The following is a 15369-nucleotide window of genomic DNA, read 5'->3' on the forward strand; positions in this document are numbered from 1 at the left end:
TTCATATTTCTCTATTGTTCTGTAATGTAAGATGTATTTGCATATAAATCAGATAGTTGTGGACAAAAATGCTGGAAATTCTATAAATCCCTAAATGAAAAGAATCTACAAATTTCCCCTCAGAGAAATGAAATTTATCAGCTATTTCTACTATCTCAATTTTTTTTTTTTTTTTTTTGGTCCTAAAGACTGAACCCAGAGGCATTTTAATGCTGAGCTACATCCCCAAACCTTTATTTTATTTTGAAATAGGGCCTCATTATTGCTTAGGGCCCCTCTAAATTGCTGAGACTGGGCTTAAATTGTGATTTCTCTTGCCTCAGCCTCCTAAGTTGCCTACAGGCATGCACCACTGTGCCCTGCTTTTTTTTTTTTTTTTATTTTCAGTTTATAATATCATGCTCCAAAGACTATATCTACCATCAAATACTTCACTCATTATTTCATGTAAGATACCATAAAAACAGAATTAAACACTGCAGGTCTGTATTCTTTTAATCTCTAGGGCATATCTGAGCCTTGGTGGTAACCCTAGTCAAACTCTGAGAACTGAACCCTAGAATGTTCAGTTACTGGTTAATGATCTTATTCTGTATGTTCCAGGAATGGTCAGGTTGTAATAAGCTATTAGTAGGATTTAAAGAATCGTCAAGATTTGTGATGTGTACCTGATATCTGTCTAGGGTTTCAAATTTCAGTTGCCAGAGATAATTATATGGCAGAAATAAATGTAACTGAGGGACCCGCTCCCTATAAGACTAACACTTACAGCCATGGCTACAGATATTTTGTATGTGTCTCTCTCATTTATAGCCAGAGAAAAGCATGTTCATATAATTCTCAGAAGACCTAGAAGCCTAAGTCTGACCTCTCTCATATTTATCTGAACAACTTTCCCTTCTGTTTTGTACTGTAGCCTTTGCTATAATAAACATCAGCAATGAGTACAACTTTATATTGAGCTGTGTGAGCCTTTCCAGCAAACTAGTGGCAACTGAGAGCAGTCAAAACAGATATCATTTTAAAATGTGGTTTGCCATAATACCTACTTCTCTATTTGTCAGAAGGTAAGTGATCATAATTATAATCCCTTCAAATGAATAAATCAATGGTCAGGAGAAATTTTAACATAGTAGCCCTGAAATTGCTATCCTTATAAAAGCATGGTTGGCAAGGTTACCCCTGGCTGGCACCTAGGAATCTGAATGGTAAAACAGTTCTCTATACCCATTTAAAACCTTCCCTAAATGTTAAGTGTGGATCACTGTACCTAAACTGTACAAACAGTATGATTTATGCCACGTATTTGTTTTCCTTCTAGAATCTAGAATTTTTCTATGTGCTAAACAGTAGATGCCTACATGACCAACCCCAATAAAAACCTTGGACACTGAATCTTTAATGAGTTTTCTTAGTAGACAACATTTCACAAGTGTTGTCACAATTCACTGCTGGAAGAATTAAAGCACATCCTCTGTTACTCCACAGGGAGGGTTCTTAGAAGACTATACCTGCTTTCCTCCCCATTTCATCCCTGCAACTTTTCCCCTTGCTTGGTATCCTTTTGCTGTAATAAATCTTAGCTGTTAGTATGACTATGTGATACAGCCTATGAGTCCTTCTACCAATCACTGAACACAGGGGTTGTCTTAGGAATCCCCAATACAATCATCACACTAAAACAGAAATGAGTGTGTGTTTACAAAGCCCAATACTAAAGTTCAAATGTAAGCTCAAATTACAGTTTCAACACTTATACATACCCTAGCTAAGTTAATTTATTAACAAAAACCTACGCTTCTTTATTCCTTAAATGAGAAAAAAAAACATACCTACTTCATAGTACCATCACAGTAAATTAAATGAGGGAATGCACAATTCACATACTACACACTTAGTAAATACTAAATGGTATTTCCGGGTGTACTTTCTGAGATGAAACAATCAAATCTTTTACATGTACACCGATGCAATGAAAATTCTATTGGCCATTTGAGGCACCACAAAAAGAATATCAGCACGACTGACCTTATATCTTCAAATGCTGGCTTTCTGAATTATTTCCAGATCACATGACAGGATTATTAGATAAACTTGAACAAGTTAAACTCTATATAAGAATTATCTTTTGATTTCTGAGGCTGATCTTCATTTAATATTCAAATTGATCTCTAATGAGAAATGAAAGTACTAATTAACTAGTACTCGGGCTGTAGTTTATGGTTATGATTCTCAAATTACTAAACTGGGATTTTAGTATAAGCCCTTCTCTTACATGTATATGAAGCATAAAGTCCAACTAATGTAAGTTCATAGCATAACCAGTAAGTAGGTTTTCAAACCTAGAAAGCTAAAAGATCAAGCCCAAATGTAAAAAGAACAAAACTGAAGTCATTCACTCCAGTCTATCAACTTACCCCAAAGCAGTTTTTCAAATGAATTAATATTCCAAATCCACATGTCCCACATTTCCTGTTGAAAAATAAATTTCCTAAAATCAGTAGATTTCAAAGTAATTCTCTCTTTCCCCACTTACCTGAGCCACCCTGTTCCACCAGACTGCAGGCCAGCTGCCATCTAAGTGCAAGGACATGACAGCACAATACCTGGCACACACTTAGTGTCTGTTAAATAAATAAGTGGGTCAAAAAATGAAATATTACTAAAATCCAACACCAAATTCAATGGAAATACTATAAAATTTTCTTTCTTGTTCTAAGAAAATTATGAGGATATTAACTTTTCGGGGAGAGGACAAAGATGCTCAGCTTATTTATTATTCTACTTCTACATATTTTACTGAATTGGACCTCAACTGAATTCAAGTGATAACTCTATGCTAAGCTTCCTATTCCTAACTGGTCCATATCAACTATAATCATTCTATTTCTCTTACCAGAGTAAATGATCAAATCCTGAGGGAAAGTCTGCTAGGAAGCATTTAGGAAAAACTATTCTTCTATATAAAAATGCTGAAGGAGAAACTATACTTTTCCATCTTTGGATAAGTACATTTAGAAGAGCTGTAGCCATTCTGAGGCCATGAGGGAAGCAATCATCAACACACTAAGAATGACAAAATAAAATCATGGACAGCACACAGAACCAAACTAACACTGAAAATTCCTGCATGTAAACTTCTTGATACATGACTTGATAAAGCCCTCAGTGATCAATTGGGTATTCTGGCTCCTACAGTCAAATACTTCCTGATATACCACTCTAAAACTTATAATTATTGATTTAGATAGGTATACATTCCTATAAAGAAAAAAATGAAGATGTAGAGAATCTTAATTAAGAAATCTACTTTCATGGAAGAATTCAAAAAAGTAGAATTTCAACATAAACTTTATACCTAAAAACCAGAACTTTTGGTTTCTGACATATCCAGCTTACACATGACATTACAGTCAGGAGCCACATCACAACAGGATATGTTCTGAAAAAATGCATCATCAGATGATTTCACTGTTATGTGAACATCAGTGTGTTTACACAAACCAAGTAGTATACAGCTACTACACACCTCAGTTATATGGAATATATCATTGTATATGGTCCATCCTTGCCCAAAATACTGTTATGCAACACATGGCTACATATAATTAATCACAGGATTAGAGATCCCTAATTTGCTCATACTTTGTCAAATATCTGCAAGACACTACTATAAGTAGTCTGATGCACATAAACATGAAAATGTTCAGTCTCTCATATGGTTTGCTTATGTTTCCCCCAAAGTTCATGTGTTAGAAACTTAATCCCCAAATTCAGATGCTGATGATTTTGGAGATAGGATCTTCAGGAGGTAATCAGGGTTAGATGAGGTCATGAGGGATTAGTGGAAGAAGGAGGAGGAGGAGGAGGAGGAGGAGGAGGAGGAGGAGGAGGAGGAGGAGGAGGAGGAGGAGGAGGAGGAGGAGAAAGAAGAAGAAGGAGGGGGAGGAGGAGGGGGAGGGGGGGAGAGGGAGGAGGGGGAGGGGGAGGAGGGGGAGGGGGAGCAAGAGGAGGGGGAGGAGGGGGAGGAGGGGGAGGAGGGGGAGGAGGAGGAGGGGGAGGAGGGGGAGGGGGAGCAAGAGGAGGGGGAGGAGGGGGAGGAGGGGGAGGAGGGGGAGGAGGAGGGGGAGGAGGAGGAGAGGGAGGAGGAGGAGAGGGAGGAGGAGGAGAAGGAGGAGGAGGAGAAGGAGGAGGAGGAGAAGGAGGAGGAGGAGGAAGAGGAGGAGAAGGAGAAGAAGGAGAAGAAGGAGAAGAAGGAGGAGAAGAAGAAGAAGGAGGAGAAGGAGAAGGAGAAGGAGAAGGAGAAGGAGAAGGAGAAGGAGAAGGAGAAGGAGAAGGAGAAGGAGAAGGAGAAGAAGAAGAAAGAATCAAGACCTAAGCTGAAATGCTCCTTTGCTCTCAACATGGGATGCCCCTCTACTGTGTTATGACAGGGCATTAGGTCCTTATCAGGTGCCAACATCTTGATATTGGACTAGCTAGCCTCTATAACTTTGAGAACTAAATTTCTTTTATTTGTGAATTATCCAGTCTCAGGTATTCTATTATAGCAACACAAAATGGACTAAGACAGTCCTTTCCCTCAACAAGTTTGATATGGGAGATAACAGGGCAAGCCTGTATGGCACTTCACAATTATTATTATTGTTTTGTTTTCTGTATTTTGCAAAAGATTCCAAAACCATAGGGGCTACAAAAGAGACAAACTGGGGGGAACAAAGACTAAGGAATTGGTCTAAGTCATAAAATCCAACAAGGTATTTCAGGTGGACAAACAGAGCTAAAACAGGGACTATCTAAGGAATAGCAAGCAGAAAAATTAGTAGATGTAGCTGAAAGGATGTATTCACACCAGAGGAATGCTTGGCTATTATGCTAAGGTATTTGAACAGCCAAAGTAAGTCATTAATTAAACACAAACGCCAGATCATTACAACAGAACAATCTGTTGTGGTTTCAAAAAATATGTATCATTCCCCCAAACACAAACTTAAACACTAGGAAATACATTGTCAGGATCATCAACAATGCAAGATCCTAGAGATTATGAGGAGCAACTTCTGGGAAATAAAGTTCCAGCGGGAAATTCCTTCAGACAGGAGCTCATGCTATTTTCTGGTCACAGAGTCCCCCAAATCTCCAAGATTTTGTGATTTTTACCACAATATCAATCTTAGCTTCAAGTGCCATATTTTTGCCCTATTTCCCTGATTATCCTTCTCTCTTCTTTACCATTCTCTGTGCAAGTAGTCTTCATTCTCCATCTCTAAGGTCTGGCTTCACTTCAATGAAACTGCTTGTTGATTAAGTCACTTTAATGTCCCATCACAACAGATGCTTTTCTAGCCTCATTCTACTTGATGTCTCAGTCATCTTAAATTATTTTGGGAATAGGTAGACTATAAATAACCCTCTTCTTCTCATGGCTTCCAGGACCATTGCTTTTCTCTTACTTTTCTGACCATGCTTCAGTCTTCTTTACTGGTTCCTTCCCCTCTCTCCTGGATCTATGCTTTAGGCCCTTGATATACACAACGTACTTCTGAAGAAACCTATCAGTTGCAGTTTTAGCCACTGTGTACCAAGGGCTCTCATCTCTTTTAGCTTTTTCCTGAGACTTCTGGTTATTAGTCTGTAAGCTTCTCCAGCAAGGGAATTGTGTTTTTCATACTTGACCCGCAAAAATGTTATGAAATATCTGAAGACAACAGAAACTCATCTATAAAATAGCAATTCCTCTCCAATATTACTGTTTATCCTTTCCTAATACTTTACTTTTCACTATAGAACCAACCACTAATCTATACATTAATTTATTAATTATCTTATGAGCTTCACAAATGCAAGGACTTGGTTTTATTTAATCTAATACATATCTCTAATTTCTGGTATAGTGCTTTGCTTAAGACAAAGAGTTTAATATTTATTACATAACTAAAATACTAGAAAACAACATAAATGAGACAGAATAAAGGTAAATAAAATCAAAATATTTTAAAGTTGTGTTTACATATAGGATAAGAGATAATTTACTTAATGTTGAGACTTACTCAAATATCACATTGAAAATTAAAAGGTAACAACTAATTATGTAAAATAATGTTAAATGTAAATATCAAAGTTGAAAAAGGAATAAGAAAAACAATTAACTGAAAACAAGTAAAGGAATTTAAAACCACAAATATAGAAAGCACAAAATGAAATATTAGGGAAAAAATCCAATAAGAAGATGTCAAGGGCTGAGAATGTGACTCAGTGGTACTGCACGTGCTTATCATACATCAGTACCTAGATTCAATCCCTACCACTGAGGGAAGGGGGGATAAGATACACTGTTGGATAGGAGTTTTTAAAATTAATTAATTAATAAAACCTATATGTTACTTATGAGACATACACCAGAAATAAGGATTCCAAAAAGTTGAAAGTGAAAGCACAGAGAATTTCACTCAGAAAAGTAGAATACTTACATTGGACTAACACACCCATAAACAGTAAATTATGATCTCTAGCCAAAACATTAAACTAACTATGTGCAGGCTCCAGAGAGCAACTAAAAGGCAGAAACTAGCGAGAAGCCAACACTTGAAAGAGAGAAACATACTAGATAAGATGTGCTTTTTTATATATAGCTGCTTCCTAAAGACAGATACCAACTCAGCAAGACAGTTAAAACTCAAGAAATTGCAATCACATTACCTTGAAGTACTAAAGGATGAGGTACCAGCTAGCATAGTAACTGTAAAGTGAGGAGGAAAATCTGGAATGTGGAACCCCAAAAATATGTATGTAAATTCCAAAACAACCCTTAGCAAGCCATAAATCATACAACACAAGATAGACTCCTGTTACAAAACCAATAGTTAGATGGCTAAAATAACTGAGCAAAGATATCCCGTTGCCTAATTTAGGGGAATCAGTTTAGAGTTTAAGTCTAGCCAGTTAACTGCCTGCTAGAAAAACAAAGAATCAATACTCTTTAGGAGAAAAATGAATTGAGGGTCAGAAAAAGTATTATCCACAATATCCAGTAAACAACAAAAAATTACTAGAAATAAAAATAAACGGGAAAATGTTATTTGTCATCAGGAAAAAAGCAATCAACAGGTATCGAACATAAAGCGACTCAGATGATGAAATTAGTTAAAGAAGACTATAAAGTAGTTATCATATATAAGTTTAGTAAGTTAATAATAAAGGAAGAGAGAGATCTCTCATCAGACAAAATTATAAAAAAGAACCAAGTAGAACAAAACATACAAAGTCTGAAATGTGAAGTCTGCTTAATGGTTTAACAGCAGATCAGAGACAACAAAACATAAGGTCAATCAATGTAAATATAGATCAAAAGAAACTATGCAATCTGAAGATCCAAATGAATAATTTCCTAATGAACAGAACCTCAGTGAGCTATAATTCAACATAAAATTAACATGTGAAATTGGGAGTCCCAAAAAGGAAAGTACAAAGAAAATTATATAGAAGCAGTTTTCAGTGACCTCTAAAGAAGATAAATATAAAAAAGTAATAAATCCTAAAATTAGAGCACATCATATTCAAACTGCTAAAAATCAAAGATGATAAAAATCTTAAAATCAGCTGAGGTAAAAATGACATTTTATATATGAGGGGAAATAGTTGACTTTTCTACATGAAACAAAGACATTTTCATGTAAACAAATGTCAAGACAACTTATCTCTCACAGCCTTGCACTGTAAGATATGTTAAAGTTTCTTCAAGTACAAAGGAAATGACTCCAGAGGAAGCTGTAAGAAAAAATGAATAACATAAAAAATATAAATATATGAATATAAAAGCCTACTTTGCCTTTTTAATTTCTTAAAAGACATATGACTAGTGAAAACAAAAATTATAGCTTTGTACTATTAAATTTATTAACATGAAGATACAATATGTGACAAAATTAAAGCAAAGGATGGAAGTGGGAGAAAGTTTATGCAGTTGAAAGGGATTTACATATTATGTAACACAGTACAACCCAGCATCTATTTAAAGCTAAAACCAAATAACTCCTGGGAAATTAGAATAGGAAAGGACTTTGTTAACCTGACAAAAGATACCTGCCCCAAATTTACCATAAAAATAAATAAATAAATAAAAACTATTACTGATTAAGTGTTGGAATTATTATTATTATTATTATTATTATTATTATTATTATTATTATTTGGGTGGTGGTGTTGGGATTGAACTCAGGGTCTTGTGCATTCAAGGCAAGCACTCTACCAACCAAGCTCTCTACCAACCAAGCTAAATCCCCAGACCCCTGGACACATTATCTTAAAAGTTAGGAAAAAGACAAAGATGCCTCCTATCACTTTCTTCTGTCTACAGTATACTAGAGCTCCTATCCAGCCCAATAAAACAAGAAAAAGAAACAAAAGATTTAAGAATCAATAAGAACAAAAGAGAGAGAAAGAATTTGGATTAAAAAATTGAAGGAAAAAAAGACTACTGGAATTTATGAAATCAACATATAAAATTTAACTGTATTACTTGGTACAAATAACAAAAAAATTGCCTTAAATAAATATGTGTGTGTATATGTGTGTATGGAATGTGTGTGTAGTTCAATAAAAAAAGTAAATTCTCTATGTGCTTTATACAGGTTTCCAATCAAAACCTCAACATACCTCTTTACAGAACTTTAAAAGTAGATCCTAAAACCACATGGAAAATGGCCAAGAACTAGGTGAGACAATGCTAACATATATCAAGCAATGGTAATAAGTCAGCGTGATAATGAAACAGAATAAAAGACCAACAAAACAGAATAGAGCCCAGAATCTGAACCATATGAATATGCAAACTTGATATATGACATAGATGGAACTACAGATCAGTGTAAAAAGGATGGGCTATTTGAAAAATATTCACCTATGCATAAAAATAAAATTCTTACTTCATACCATACCAAAAAAAATTCAGTTACATATGGATTAAAGACTTAAAGATATATATATATATATCTCCCAAACTTTAAAATATTGGCCTATATCTCCATGTCATTGAGTAGGAAAGAATTTCTTAAATAGCAATAAAAAAGATGAATAATATCTACTACACAAAAATAATACTTTTAATACAACCAAAGACATCAGACAGCTAAAGGTGGACAAAGATCAGGAAAAAATATCCACAAAACAATTAGCAAAAGATTAGTATCAGAATGTATTAAAAACTTCTCTAAATTAAAACAAACAATAAACAAGAATGCATACAACTGAAAATGGCCAACAGGAATAAAAGGGCAAGCCACAGAGAAGAAACCAGAAACAACCAATGAACACAGATAAAAATACGTTCAGCCGGGAATGATGGTGCTCGTATCCCAGTGACTCAGGAGGCTGATGCAAGACAATCACAAGTTCAAAGCCAGGCTCAGAAATTTAGCATGACCCTGTCTCAAAATAAAAATAAATAAATAAAAGGGCTGGGGGTGTATCTCAGTGGTTAAGCACCCATCGGTTCAATTCCAGGTAACGACAAAAAAAAAAAAGTTCAACCTCAGCAGTATTAATAAAAACACAAATTAGGGAATAAAGAAATGGACATTCATACATTGTTGTTCCAAGTGTAATTTGGCATTGCCACTTTGAAGAGTGACCTGGCAATACCTAGCAAAGCTGAAGAAAGTACCACCCTACCATTCAGTAATTCCACTTCTAGGTTCATAACCCTGAATAAACTCTTACATGTGAATATAAGTAGACATGACTGCACCAATGTTTATAATGACAATAAATATATAAATGTACATCCTGAAGAAAATAATAAATGAACTGTGTTACAGAATACTATAGAGTGGTTAAAATGAATAAGCTAGAACTACATCTATATAAGTAAAAAAACTCTGAATGAGAAAAAAGTAACTTGCAGGATAGGTACAGCCTCTTCCACTTATATTATAGTTTTAAAACATGTTTTAAAAAGACATACTGCTTACAAGTACAAATATAACTTGTAAAGATAGAATAAGCCAAATACATGTTAGTGGTCACTGCCAAGGAAGAAGGAGAAGGGCTTCAAATATACTGAAACTTTTTTTAATAGAAATGATCTAAATTATGGCAGACTGCTACTTGTTCACTTAGTATCTACTTTCTTGTCCTTTCTTAGCAAACAAACTATTATTACTAAAAGTGGCAATCTACATTTCCTTGCCTGCCTTGCAGATTAGAGTAGCCAATAACATAAAATCAGAAGTCATAGAATATTTGGCTCTGGGAAAGATATTTAAGGGAGACAGACTTCACTGGAAGATGGACCCTTTTGCCCTTATGCCTTCCTTGATTCTACTCCCTGGAATGTGAACATAATGGATGGAGTTGCAAAGACCTTCTGTGCGATCATGAGATAACCTTGACAGGGAAAATAACAAGCTAAGGAAAGACAAAAGGAGCTGGTCCTTGGCAACCACACAGTTACCATATCCAGAGTGGGGAGGGGGAAACACTTTAGCTTGTTTTAAAGTACCTTTTAGTAGGGAAGGAAGGAATGCAGGCATCTTTCAGATGCAGCCAAACCTAATCCTAACTGTAACTGAAAGACATAGGGCAAAATATTAAGATAAGACAGAGGAGAAGAGAACTCATGTCTCGTTCCTTATCTTCAACTCACTGTGCTTTTCTATAGGTTTTTTTACATTAATTTTAAAAACCTTTTACTTCTCAGATTTTGAACAGTGATTCTCAAACGTTACCCACAAACATCCATTGGCTAGCAGATCAAGTTAAGAGCAGAGACAACATGTATACATATACTCTGAGGTGGCCGACCAGAGTGGATAAAGAATTCACTAGGGAACTTGCCAACTATACTCTAGAGAGCAGTGCTGCCACTGCCAGTTTGGATAACAAACAAGACTGTAAGATCCCACACTCTCTTGGCACTGGACTGGGGATGAAAAAGACCAAAAACAATGTGCAGACTAAATGGAAACCTGCTGTCACTCCTTTTCCCCTATTTTTCCTTCTCCATGCATTTCCCAGAGCTCAGTCCCATAATTTTCTTCTTCCTCAACTGAATCACCAAGGAGAAGAAAAAAACAGTTGTTCCCTTAGATGAAATTTTGATTGTCTTTTACAATCATAATCATGAAGCTCCTTCTAAACCAATTCCATTAAACACTGTGTAATGTTTCTTGGATATTAATTTAAGTGACCTTTTGAGATCTAAAAAGTTTCAAATTCACTCAAAAGAAAAAATTGGGGATGGAGTAGATTTTAGATTCTGGCCCAAGATAATCATCTGAAATATTCAGTTACCATTGAAAAAACAAAACAAACTGTTTATCTGTTAGTCTGTTACAGATAGTGATCTAGTTAGTTACAAATTCAACTTCACAAATTTTATCACAGGTACCATACACTATAAAAAGCACATACCCCTCATTTTCTTTCCTTCTCTAGTCAGCAAATTTGGTATATCAGTTTTTGTGTTGTTTTCTTAATTTGGTTTCTTTCTTATTTAGTTCTCTCTAATGTCATTTTTCTTTTCATAGTTTATAATCTTAGTGGTGGTTTGCATTATCTCCTGCGGATTTTTCTGTCAATAGCTACTACCTGTCTCACTCCCTCATTTCAATTTTCTCCGTAGTCTCAAGCTTCTGAATTCATACCAGTTAAGACCCTTTTTAGGGGATGACATTTGAGTCCCTTTTAATGAGATTTTTTTTTTCAGCTTTTACAGGGACAGATTATAGGATCTGCTTCCTGCTCTCAAACAAACAAAAATAGTGCAATTAAGCTGTTATTTACTCAACAATGTAATAGGAAATTAAGTAAATTGTTGGAAAAGTCTCCAAAATAATCCTATTTAATTCACATCAATAGCTCAAAACATTTTTTCTGCATTACTTTTTAAAAATCTCATCTACATTCTCAAAATTGTATGTTACTAAAAACCTTTAAACCCTTGGGTTATCTCTCCCTGCCTTATTAAAAATAGTAAGTATGTTTGTCTTTATATCAATAAAAATATCTACTAAAAAATAAACTTTTGCAGATGACATTTTCCACTTGAGTTTCAGAGAATATAATTAAGTTTACCCACAGCAATCTATTCCAAATACAAATATTATATTATAGCCTAGTCTCAAGCTTCCCTGTTTAACCATAAAGCCAAAAGAAATAACTACAAAAATTTTACAGATAAATGTAAGCGTTTTCAAAAAGCATATTTTTAATAACTATAAAATAATGTTTCAGCTTTCACAATCCTGTGATAAACTGAACATAATGCTATGTCACTAATGAGAAAGTTCAGAGAATAGTTACACTTAGCTGTAATTTTCAGTTTTGCATTTTACTGTGCTGTTTCATTCTTAAAACAAACAAAAAAGCACAGAAGTCTTAAAGAGAAGATGAAACCTTCACTTGATATAGCAAAGTTTATGGTTTCATTATAAAGAATGCAAATCTTGAGGGAGAATTATGAAAAAGAAGAGGGAAAAAGAAAAATACTAAAAACCAGGTATTTTACTCTTCCTAAGCAGAGCTTTTTTATAAAAAATAAATGTAATGTGTGGACCGTGTGTGACTTCTGAATCTGTAAGCCAACTTAAAAAGACACTTTAGGGACCACTAGAGAAATATGATAATGGACTAGGTATTAGGTACTACTAAGGAATTATTGTTAGTTTTATTAAGAATAACGACATTGTGGGGCTAGGGCTGGGGCTCAGCAATAAAGCACTCGCCTAGCACATGTAAGGCACTGGGTTTGATCCTCAGCACTACATAAAAATAAAGAAATAAAAATAAAGATATAAAAAATATTTAAAAAAAAAAAAAAAAGAATGACATTGTGCTGGGTGTGAGGGGCACATGCTATAACTCCCAGCAACTCAGGGAGCTGAGGCAGGAGAATCACAAATTCAAGGCCAGCCCCAGCAACTTAGTAATACCCTCAGGAACTTAGTAAGAACCCAGCTTCAAATTTAGAACTTAAATGGGCTGGGGATGTAGTTCAGTGATAAAGCTTCCCTGGGTTCAACATGCAATACACAAAATAAAACAGTAATAATAATAATAAGTAATGGCATTGTGGTCCTCTTTTAAAATGTTCTCATTTGGGGGCTGGGGATATGGCCCAGTAGTACAGTGCTTGCCTATTATGTGAGGCCTGGAATTCAATCCTCAGCACTGGGCATGGGAGTTTCATTTTAAAAAATTCATACTGAAGAGTATTGGAAGTAAAATGGCTACCACTTTAAAATACTTGCTCTTGGGACAGGAGAGAGAGAGGAGAGGAGATTAAGAGGTGAAGCAAAAGGGGCAAAATCTTGGTCTTTGTTGAATCTGGAAGATGGATACAGGTTTAAGAAAATTTATTTTACTTGTCCCTCTACATTTATATATGTTAGAATTTTCTAAAACACAAAAGTTAAAATAAAGATATTTTAAATGTGTTTCAAATAGCTAAAAGATAAATTAAGATTGCCACTGGATTTTATATTCTACTTTGGCAGACCAAGTATTACAAACACTAGTTTTCCATAAACTTGGGCATGCACATATTCACTCACTCAGACCATGGAGAACAAAAGTAAGTGAGACAATGTTACTGTTGTTAGAAAGGAGAGAGTAAAAACAAATTTGTAATGTTTCAATAGAAGGGTATGGAGAACAGCAGCAAGACAGAAGATGGAAGGAGAAACTGACTGAATGGCTGCAATGTGCCATAGGTATTATATTTACATATCACTGCTGTTCAAATGGAAGAGGAACTACTCATGAAATTGTGTTTGTTTTTATACCATACCTCATCCCAGCATAATTAAATCAGAATATATGGGTACAGAGTTCCTCCACGAAAATTATTCATTAGAGAATTTCACCCTAACAACAACCCTTTAAAGTAGGTTTTATCTTCATTTTTCAGCCAAGAAAGCTGTACAGTCGCAAGTTTTAAGGGTGATTAGAACATTGACATTTACATAACTAGAGGGTCTGAGAGGTCAGGGAGAGTGGTGACTAAAACAAAAGCAGACAGAGTTCTGAGAAAGGAGTCAGAGACAATGCTAAAGAGAAAGGTTAAGTGACAGCAGAAACTGTTTTAGCCAAGTATTCGGCAAGCAACCGTGAGTTTGGTGATTTAAGTGTACCACTAAAAACATCAGAGGGGCTATTTTACTAACCACAAACTGTGGTAAGTAAAGAAAATTAAACATTACTCAAGACTTTAGGGTGCAAATATTTGAGGGCTTAGTATAGCCACATATTAGCTATAGCTACACAAATCTGGATTAAAAAAAAGTATTTGCAATTCCCAAATCAATAAAGGCTCTTTTTAAAAACAGGATATAAGTTAAAGGAGAATGAAAGTATAACAGTCACTGAGTATTTATTATGTACCAAACATTTTTACTGGCACTACATTATATAGTCTTCCCAACAACTTAATGAGGTAGGTCTTCTATGCTCAGCAACTTACAGATAAGAAATAACATTTTGGCATAGAATGCTCGCCATGCCACACCCAACTCTGTTGGTTGTGCATGTATATCTATACGCCCACCATGGTCAACATCTGGCAGCTGAAAGGAAAATGGCACCTGGTGGGTGGCAAAGGCTTTGATGAATATATATGAAGGAAGCAGGAATGAAACCAACACTGTGAAAAATGGATGTGATGCCTAAACCAGATTCTGTCATCACTTGTGATGGCAAAAACCTCACTATAAAGACTGAAAGCTCTTTGAAAACAACAGTTTTCTTGTACCCTGGGAAAGAAGTCTGAAGAAACTACAGCTGATAGACTCAGAGTGCCTGCAACTTACAGATGGTATATGGGTTCAACACCAGGAGTGGGATAGGAAGGAACACACAAGAACAAGAAAATGGAAGGTTGGAAAATTGCTGGTGTCCCACTTTGTGTGTAACTGACAGCTGTATGCAGGTCTATGAAAAAGTAAAATAAAAATTCCGTCATCACTTTAGACAGCAATTAGCTGTAAGAATCGCTAATTCAGCTCAGTTCAATGAGCAAATCTCCACACTTTTTTCCCCATTACTGTGTTCAATTATCCTTATCATAAATACTTTACAAGCAACTATTTAAGAGTGTTGGTTTGTGTTTGTGCTAAAATAAAATAAAAACACTCCAGAAAAAATAAATAAATAAAAGCTGAAACTTTAAAAAAAATTCAGGCACAGTGGTACACGCCTATAAAAACTTTTTTAGGCACAGTAGTACACGCCTGTAATCCCAGAGATTCGCTCAGGAGGCTGAGGATGGAGGATTATAAATTCAATATCAGCCTCACCAACTTAGTGAGGCTTTTAGAAGCTTAATGAGATCCTGTCTCAAAAGAAAAAATAAAAGGGCTCAGTGGTAAAGCACCT

General features: G+C 35.3%; 1 protein-coding gene across 3 annotated transcripts in view; it reads right to left on the reverse strand.

The window, feature by feature from the left end:
• The window catches only part of Galnt1 (polypeptide N-acetylgalactosaminyltransferase 1), a 122899-nt gene that overhangs the window by 83254 nt on the left and 24276 nt on the right, over nt 1–15369 (reverse strand). For all 3 annotated transcript variants that reach the window (XM_078030182.1, XM_078030181.1, XM_078030183.1), the window contains exon 2: nt 2418–2472. The gene's annotated coding sequence lies outside the window, so the exon portion shown is untranslated. The remainder of the gene's footprint in view (nt 1–2417; nt 2473–15369) is intronic.

This window comes from Ictidomys tridecemlineatus, chromosome 13 (assembly GCF_052094955.1).
Source record: "Ictidomys tridecemlineatus isolate mIctTri1 chromosome 13, mIctTri1.hap1, whole genome shotgun sequence".
NCBI classification, from domain to species: domain Eukaryota; kingdom Metazoa; phylum Chordata; class Mammalia; order Rodentia; family Sciuridae; genus Ictidomys; species Ictidomys tridecemlineatus.